General features: G+C 43.3%; 1 pseudogene across 1 annotated transcript; it reads left to right on the top strand.

Annotated features, from left to right (window-relative positions):
* The first annotated feature begins 2,252 nt into the window (after positions 1-2,252).
* Positions 2,253-5,310, top strand: LOC147641775 (uncharacterized; annotated as a pseudogene). The gene is made up of 4 exons (XR_015266083.1): positions 2,253-2,404; positions 2,572-2,675; positions 4,640-4,821; positions 4,972-5,310. The product of XR_015266083.1 is annotated as an uncharacterized LOC147641775 (transcript).
* The last annotated feature ends 2,957 nt before the right edge of the window (positions 5,311-8,267 follow it).

Raw genomic sequence — 8,267 nt, 5'->3', positions numbered from 1 at the left:
TTACGCAAACAATGTAAAACATAAAACAAAGTCCTCCTCTGCTGTTGTGCCCCACGGCATGGACAAGATGTTGGCCCTGTCGTCCGGTGATGTGATCATCACTAACAATGGAGCCATTGTCCCCAATAAGATGGAGGTCACGCAGCCTGCGGGCCAAGATGCTCATGGATCTCTCCAAGTCCCAGGACATCGTTGCCGGAGATGGCACCACCACTGTCGTTGTCATCGTTGGAGCCCTCCTCAAGTAGTGCCTGATGCTGCTCAACAGAGGCGTCCATCCGACCCTAATCTCTGAGGGCCTGCACAAAGCTTCTGATAGGTACGCCCCCATGCCTGAACACAAGGGCTAGGAAGAGGCTAGGCTTCTGCTCCATGAAGGCGAATTGGAAACAAGAGAAGGGTATGCCCATGAGAGGGCTCTGCTGCCCCAAAGACAAACACCCAGAGGGGCCACTCAGAAACCAGAGAGATGCCCAAACGAGGGCTGCATGTGCTGCTGAAGGTGTAGGGCCCCCCCTCCCCCCTTCAAAATGCAGGGCCACAAGAGGCCCTTTAGCCTCTACAAGAGCTGCCCTCTACAACAACCACAAATGTCGATGCCGTGTTGTGCCGTCTCTCACAAAGCTGTCAACAGTAAGGTTAAAACCTTATACTTTAAGGCTACTGCTAAGGAGTTTTCACATGGAGGGCGTCCTCAGGTGTGAAATTTTTAAAGCATCCACACGAGCTCATTCTGTACTATTTCCAGCAGCATCCGAAGCTTTAAACCCTAAGAAAATGTCAAAAACCCTATGAAAATGTCTAAAGACGAGCATCGGGACCTCGCCATGTGGCAACTGCAGGCCATGGTCAAAGAAATCGGCATACGGTCTCTCACCCTGCTATCAGAAGACCCCTTGCTAAATACTTCGCCCTCACCTAGGACGTGGGGCACATGGACCTGTCCCTCGCCATTAAGTTTAGATTGTAATACATGTGTGCAAAGCTTAAGCTCAGCAGAGTCCAATCTCAGGTGGAATCCATCGGTGTGCAATATAGGTGTGCAAAATGGTCCCGAATACACTAGAGCCCAATCTCAGGCGAAATCCATCAATGGTGGCAGCCTCCAGCTTCTTATAGGTGTACCTAATGGGCACCTCTTGGCCGCCCAATACCTGATCAGAGTGCCCCCCTTTCCGAGCATAAGCTTTGTGCAGAAATCACAACGCTACCAAGAACCCTGTCAATTGGGCTAGGAACACAACAAAGATGATGCCCAATTCCAGTGCCCAACGTGATGCTGTAGATTCTCTGCCAGACTCATCAGCGGGGGTTGAATGGGCGATTGAGGCACTGTGGAACATTAAAACCGGGTGCACTCCATGCTTTGAAGCTTGCAAAACAAGATTATTTTTTTAAATTCTTTTACCGTGTTTTGTGTGAGTGCTTGAATAGCATCCTTCATGTAGTGTAGAACATATTTGAAATACTCGACTGAACATGAATAAAGCATACTTGAAAGCAATGCTAGACTAACATCCACAATCGATGAGTTTAAAGCCTATTCTTATGTTTGATGGGGATTCAAAAGGAAAATTACAAATTCATTACCACATTTGAAAATGAGTTTTGTATCATGAATCAATATGTAGGACTAATGGCCGCCTTCAACACTGAAGGTGTTTTGGTCCACTTTCGATATTGAAGTGCTATTCGGGAAACGAGGGAAGGGCACGTTCTCCTATGTTTATAGAATTTTGGGGGGGACTGTGCCAACTCCCCGCCATACTTTCTGTATGGTTTTTTTTTAAAACTTCACTCACATAAACGAGCACGAAAATCCTATATCTTGATGAATGACGTGTAACTCAGATTCAAATGTGGTAATGAATTTGGAATTATCTACCTTGCGATGTACTTTGAGATCTCTGTCGATGTCCATCGATTCCTCACGTCGAATATAATCATAGCCTTGATGTTCATGCTCGTTCGAGCTCTATAAGCTGTTCATATAAACTTGAGAAAGACACGTATATAGCACGCATATGAAGAGGACGTGCTGTAGAAATGGTATGGGTTAGAGTGTCCATCTTCATTCAAGCGCTTCAAGATATTTATACGTGAATGGAAGGACACATGTTCTTTCAAAGTACGTTGACAATGCAAACGGAAGGACACACCTTCTTTCAAAATACATTGACAATGCACATGTGCAAGCAATCAAGAAGATAAGGGTACCCAAGCATTCTAGTTAATAGTATATATACCATAAATTAAATATTTATATATCTTTTTTTACATAAACTCAAATATTTTCTCTCTCTCTCTCTCTCTCTCTCATCAATCACGCCAATTAATAATTTCCCATTTAAGAACCGCAGTTTCTCCGCTTGGTTCGCAGAAGCGATGGCGTACGTTGAAGGAGGTAAGTGTATCGTCCCTGGGAACCCTAATTCCAAACCCTTTTAACCCTTTCGAACGTGAGTCAAAAACTTCAGTTGCAATTATGTTTTATTGTCCTTGAAACCCTAATACTGATGCTGTGCGATGAAAGGATCAAGCGTTTCCTTGATGCCGTTCTTTGCATTTCAGGAAACATAAAAGCAAGGCGATCTCTGCTAAGGATCAGCATCATCTCCGATCTGTTCTGGGGTGTTTTGAACTTCATCATGGTCTTCATCAGGACAATGTTTTCTGTAAGTGCCGCCTGTACGACAATATCTAAAAATAGTGTTTGTACGACGTAACCGGCCCTCGATTTAACATTAATTGTGGTAAGGCCTTGCCCCCCCTTGAGTAGATCCTTCTGTAGTAGCAACTTGAGTGCCCACCAGAAGGCAGCTTGGTCTCCTCCCTGCAGGCGATACAATTATGGCTACAAACGTGCCCAGATGCCGAGGAGGAGCCTGCAGGGATTTGAACTTGGGACCTCCCCTCCCTGGGCACAAACTCACACCGCTCGTAGTCCCATTCAATGTAGATGTTTGGCTCAGATCTTTGGTTTAGTCTTCCCATGCGGACTAGCATAACCTCATTTAGTGAAGCATGTAGGGAACGCTTCCCTTGGTCACTGTCATGCCTTGTGGATCTCATCCCCTGAGAGCTCATAGCATCTTGACAAGTTCTCCACTTGTTGCAAAATTAGCACTTTTTCTTGGACCAGATAATATAGAGCAATGAATGTCAACCAAATTGATCCTTTTGGTTGTGATTATGTGATGTCCACTGCAATCACAACAAGCTACCCTTGTTCAGGTGCCCATCAGGAACATGAGAACTAGAATCGATGTTTTTCAGTTTTTCTGATGTTGCTTCAGCTGACCATGATGATAGTCATGATACTGAAGGTCATGCTTGATCTGGACACCCTAAAGTAGATGGCACATGCTTGTCTTTGCAGCAGGGCTAGGTTGTTGACATCCCTGTTCTCTGTTGCTACCATGCTAGTTCTAAGACTGTGATTGCCCACATCTATGATTCAATGTATTGGCTATATATAACATGTATCTGTGAATTTTTAGCATGAAGCAACTGTCACCAACTAGCATATATACATGGCTAGATGCTGCATTTCTTGGTGGGGTTACACACACTCTGTAACATCATTTACAGTACTTTGCATCCACTGTATTTGCTAACACATTATCTTAATACCCCCCCCCCCCCCCCCCCCCCGCCCCCCCTCCCCCCGCATATGGCCTTCCCCCTCATAGATAAAGGTTAGTAATCTTAGGCTATCTACGTAATCTCCTCCCTCCTTTTAACCAATTAATCAAATTTGTACTTATAAATACTAGGGGCCCCTATTGTAACTTTCAGTTTTTTTAAGTTAGAGAGCCGGAGTAGGCAAAAATTACTAAGAAATTAACATTGTCTAGTGTATTACATTATGTCCTCTTCTTACAAAGCATGGGAGAGTAGATACCTCCCTTTTTTGGGTGCTGGGGATATTGGTAAGGAAGGAGCCCCACCCAAATCCAGGAGGTTGCGCTTACAAAGTCTGGTTTGCCTGAGTTTCTGTCCACCATGTGTTCACATTGCTGTTCTGCTACAAATGGGAATGAAAGCTTATGGCAATTATAAATTCACCCCAGGCATGTCAGAGGAGGAACCCATGGCCAATATTGGGTACTCCATGTGAAGGATATAACTTGGTAGGTCAATGGCAGAGAAGCGTTGCACAAGGGTTCCACATGAAGGATATAGCTAGGTTGGTCAATTGCAGAGAAGTGTCGCACTAGGGCTCCACGTGAAGGAGCTTGCTTCAAGGTGCAGGTAAAGGTTTATGTTTCAAGTTTTGGCACTGTCCTCTCATGGCCCAAATAAGCACCCTTGAACATTGACTCTGTAGTAAGTAAAGTAAACGAAGTAAAGTGTTTTAGGGGTGTATGTTGGCAAGCTATCAGTTGTTAAAAGTAGTAAAATAGCACCTTGTACAGGCCTTATTGCATGAACTGGTTAATGCTATTTTCTATTGCGCCAGAAGAAACATATTGTAAAACTTATAGAAAATGTCAGTACCTAACCCGGAAAAGCTACTTCCTTCAGCTGTAGATTTTTTTTAAAAAATTTGATTAATTATATTGATAGATTATTCCTCGACTTTTGTTCTATGAGGCCAGGTTATTGCTTGACTCATGATCTTGAATGTTTTGTGCAGTTAGAGGCATCAAATGGCTACGGGAAGAAGCGTTCTGGCACTAGATCCTCTGGATTTGGTGGAGGGATGGGGTGGAGGTCCTGGTGGTGGTGGTCCCTCAGGGGGTTCAGGACGGGGGCCCTATGGTGGAGGCTCAAATCAAGGACCACGAGGTTTATCAAATGTCAGGGGCATTGACCACAGTAAGCCATTATCACATCTTTGTGTCTGCAATTTGGGTTTTGCATTATTGCCATTGCTTGCAATTCTAGTGAATGGAAATCCCTAGGCTGAGCTGTGGAGAGAGAGAGAGAGAGGGAGAGAGAGAGAGAGAAATGTTGTTTGATTTGCAGATGCCCTTCCTGCTTGTGGATCATGCTGTGGTGGCTAAGTGGTGCATCATGTCATAAGTGGTTGTGGAAGATTAGACGCAGTTGGTGGTGTATGAAGAGCCAGTGAAGTTCTAAGTAGAATACTGCTCTATATACAGGGATTGGTGCAACCTTATAATATGCTATTTTAACTCTTAACATGTCTAGCTACTGGTACCAATAGTATATAATTCTGCTGAATGCAGGCAAAGCAAAAAGCCTGGTGTCCTTTAAAACTGAGGTTCTTTTTTCCGATCAGCCTAAATGTAACACATTTTCTGCATTTTATTATTGATAGCATGTAATGTTTAATATCGCTCAGCGAAAGGTCATCGTCTGTCGATACACACATGCGCACTAAACTTCCAACATCGTTTTTGGCCTTGAGTATATCATCGGCTTTATTATGAAGAGAGATTTTATTAGGTTAAACTTTTCAAAGTGTGAGAAGAGGATAGAGGAGAGACATTGCTCTTGACTTGCATGCATAGAGTTGTTGAGAGAGCTTATGGAGGACAAGGGCCCGTTGAGAGAGCCAGAGGAGGACAAGGACCAAAGAAGTTAAGAGCCTTTGACAGTCCCTGGAGGTCGGTGTCCCCCCTAAAACACCCAACAAAGGTACCTAAAACACCCAACAAAGGTACACATGCATAGAGTTGCGGAGAGGGCTTATGGAGGACAAGGACCCATTGAGAGAGCCAGAGGAGGACAAGGACCAAAGCAATTAGAGCCTTTGACAATCCTTGGAGGTCGGTGTTCCCCCTAAAACACCCAACAAAGGTACACATGCGTTTCCCAATAGCTAGGTATCTCTCTCTCTCACCCACTCTTGCCAGGTCTAATAATATAGAGGGGGAGGAGAGAGAGGCAGTATGGAGTCGTCACCACTGGCCTTTTTTTTTTGCATGTGCTCGTCGGCTTCTTTGTGTGTCAACTCCCTTGTGCAAGTCATCAGCTCTTATGTGCAAGTTGTGCTTGTGGGCTCCTCTACACAGTCATGATCATTGTCTCCTCTATGCAGATTGTGATCCTTTGATTGCTTTCTTCTCCAGCATTTGGTGGAATAGATCTAGGGTAGGGTTGGTAAAGCAGAATGTATGGTACCAAGCCATTGCTCCTATTGAAATTTGGTATTTCTTAAGAAGTATTCCTCTCTCTTCCCTCACACCCCACAATCCTCTCTCTCTCTCTCTCTCTCTCTCTCTCTCTCTCGCTCTCTCTCTCTCTCTTTGTCTCTCTCCCCACCCACCCATCCATGCATGCGTGCACGTGCACGTGCGTACACACCCTTTCTCCGTCACAACAAGCAAGGGTATGCAACACTCATTGAATTAGCCTTCGCACTTGGTATATTTGTGAAACATCTAATTTGGTTTTTGAGAGGGTTGAGTATTAAAGGATTGAAGGGTAGGAGAGCAAGATTATGGCAGTAGGGACAATAGGGACACAACAAAAGAGGGGGAGAAACCATTGATGTCAAGTTTGTTGTTGCACTTCATGTATCCCAAACATGATTAAGGAAAAAGCAAGTGAGGTGGTGTAACCATCACCCTCTACGCTTGGTGTATCCAAGAGAGAGAGAGAGAGAGAGAGAGAGAGAGAGAGAGAGAGAGAGTTTACTTAGTTGGAGGATCAGCAACCTTGGTTAGATTGGGCATTTAGAAAGCCTCAAGACATTATCCAGCATATAACAAATCAAGTGTACCATATGATGGTAGAAGATAAGTGCTGAATCACTAAGAAGCCTAATAGGGTATGGAACATCAGGAAGAGTAGGGCTTGGTGGAAGGAAGTGGGCTGGTGGTCTAAGATTACATATCAAGGGAAGGTGTTCATATGGTGCATTCTAGTTGGAGGCCTACCATTGGGGGATCAGTTTGCGAAAGCGGTGGATTGTTTCTGGTAATTGTGTGTTTTGTACATCATGTTTGGAAACATGTCCGCATCTTTTCATTTCATGTCCAGTGACAAAGAAGGTGTGGGATTTTCTTTCTCACGTATGGGCTCCGTTGACAGATAGGCTAAAGACTAGATTTTTAGTAAGATTTCAAATGGGCCAAATAACCCAGAACATTCAGTTTTCTTTCATTTTTTAGGTGGAAAGGTTTGTGGCATATTGGGTTAACTAGGAATGCCTTCATATTTGATGCAAAAGTTGGTACTACAGCTCACATAGGTCGTATAAAAGGGCTACTATTGTGGCAAGTCTCTTCCTTATGGTCAGTTCATTTGGTGGAGAATGTTATGGCTATATATTGGATGGGGGTTCTTCGAGCTACACCTGTGACCATTTGTCTAATTAAATCGGGTTCTTTGTAATATTTAGAACAAGTACTTCATTTTTCCATCTGCATAGTTAATGGAAACTTACCAACATCTGCAATAAGATGCACATCATCATCACACTTGTTTCTACATACCTCGATTTCTCCATTTTTTTTTGTATATCTCTAAACTACTCTTCATCACTCGTCATGTGGTTAGAACCACCCGAATTAACATACCATATATCTCCAAGGTTTCTTGTTTTTTTAGTCTTGGAACTAAGCATATGCTGCATCACATATAGGTAAAAAACTTGTATCTTTAGCTTGCTTGCTTGAAGATACATAGTTCCCTTGCTTGCTTGAAGATGCATATCATCCATAGGAGCTCAAATGGAGCCAAGGGTATTTACAAGCCCTTTTACTTTCAATGTGAGTAATCACTTACACTCATCTTATTCATGTGCACGTTATGCATCTCTTGCTTCAATTGCATCTTTCTTGCCTTGGTACTTGTGCTATAAAACTTAACCAAGGTATCCCATGCATCCTTAGGTGTTGCTCCATCCGGTATATGACCAATCTTAGTATCCCAACACACTAACAGATAGCTAATACATCACTTTGTTGGCTCTCTCATGCCATGACTTAAAGAGGAGTGGCATTTTCTTCCAAAAACTTCGGCTCCTTCTCATCACACCTGAAATAAACTCCCAGTATCCTTTTCCCATGAGGAAGTTTCTCATCCCTAAACTTTCATGCTTGGAAGTTGTTTTTGTCCAACTTCTCACACTGATACTCTGGGATAGACTATCAGACAACTTTAGATCGAACCAGAAATTGGGCATATATAGTTAAAATCAATACTTTCATGGAGTATATGAGGAAAACTTGAACAAGCAAAATGGGACTTAAAATGGCCTCAAATCCCAATTTTGAAATCAATAAGGTCCTATGGACCTTGTTCCGCATGATAAAATTTCCTTTTGGGCACCTTAAGATGAGATAATGCAC

The sequence above is a fragment of the Cibotium barometz genome, chromosome 1 (genome assembly GCF_041138505.1).
Source record: "Cibotium barometz isolate CiBa-2024 chromosome 1, ASM4113850v1, whole genome shotgun sequence".
Taxonomy (NCBI): domain Eukaryota; kingdom Viridiplantae; phylum Streptophyta; class Polypodiopsida; order Cyatheales; family Cibotiaceae; genus Cibotium; species Cibotium barometz.
This window is presented reverse-complemented; position numbering and strand designations above follow the sequence as displayed.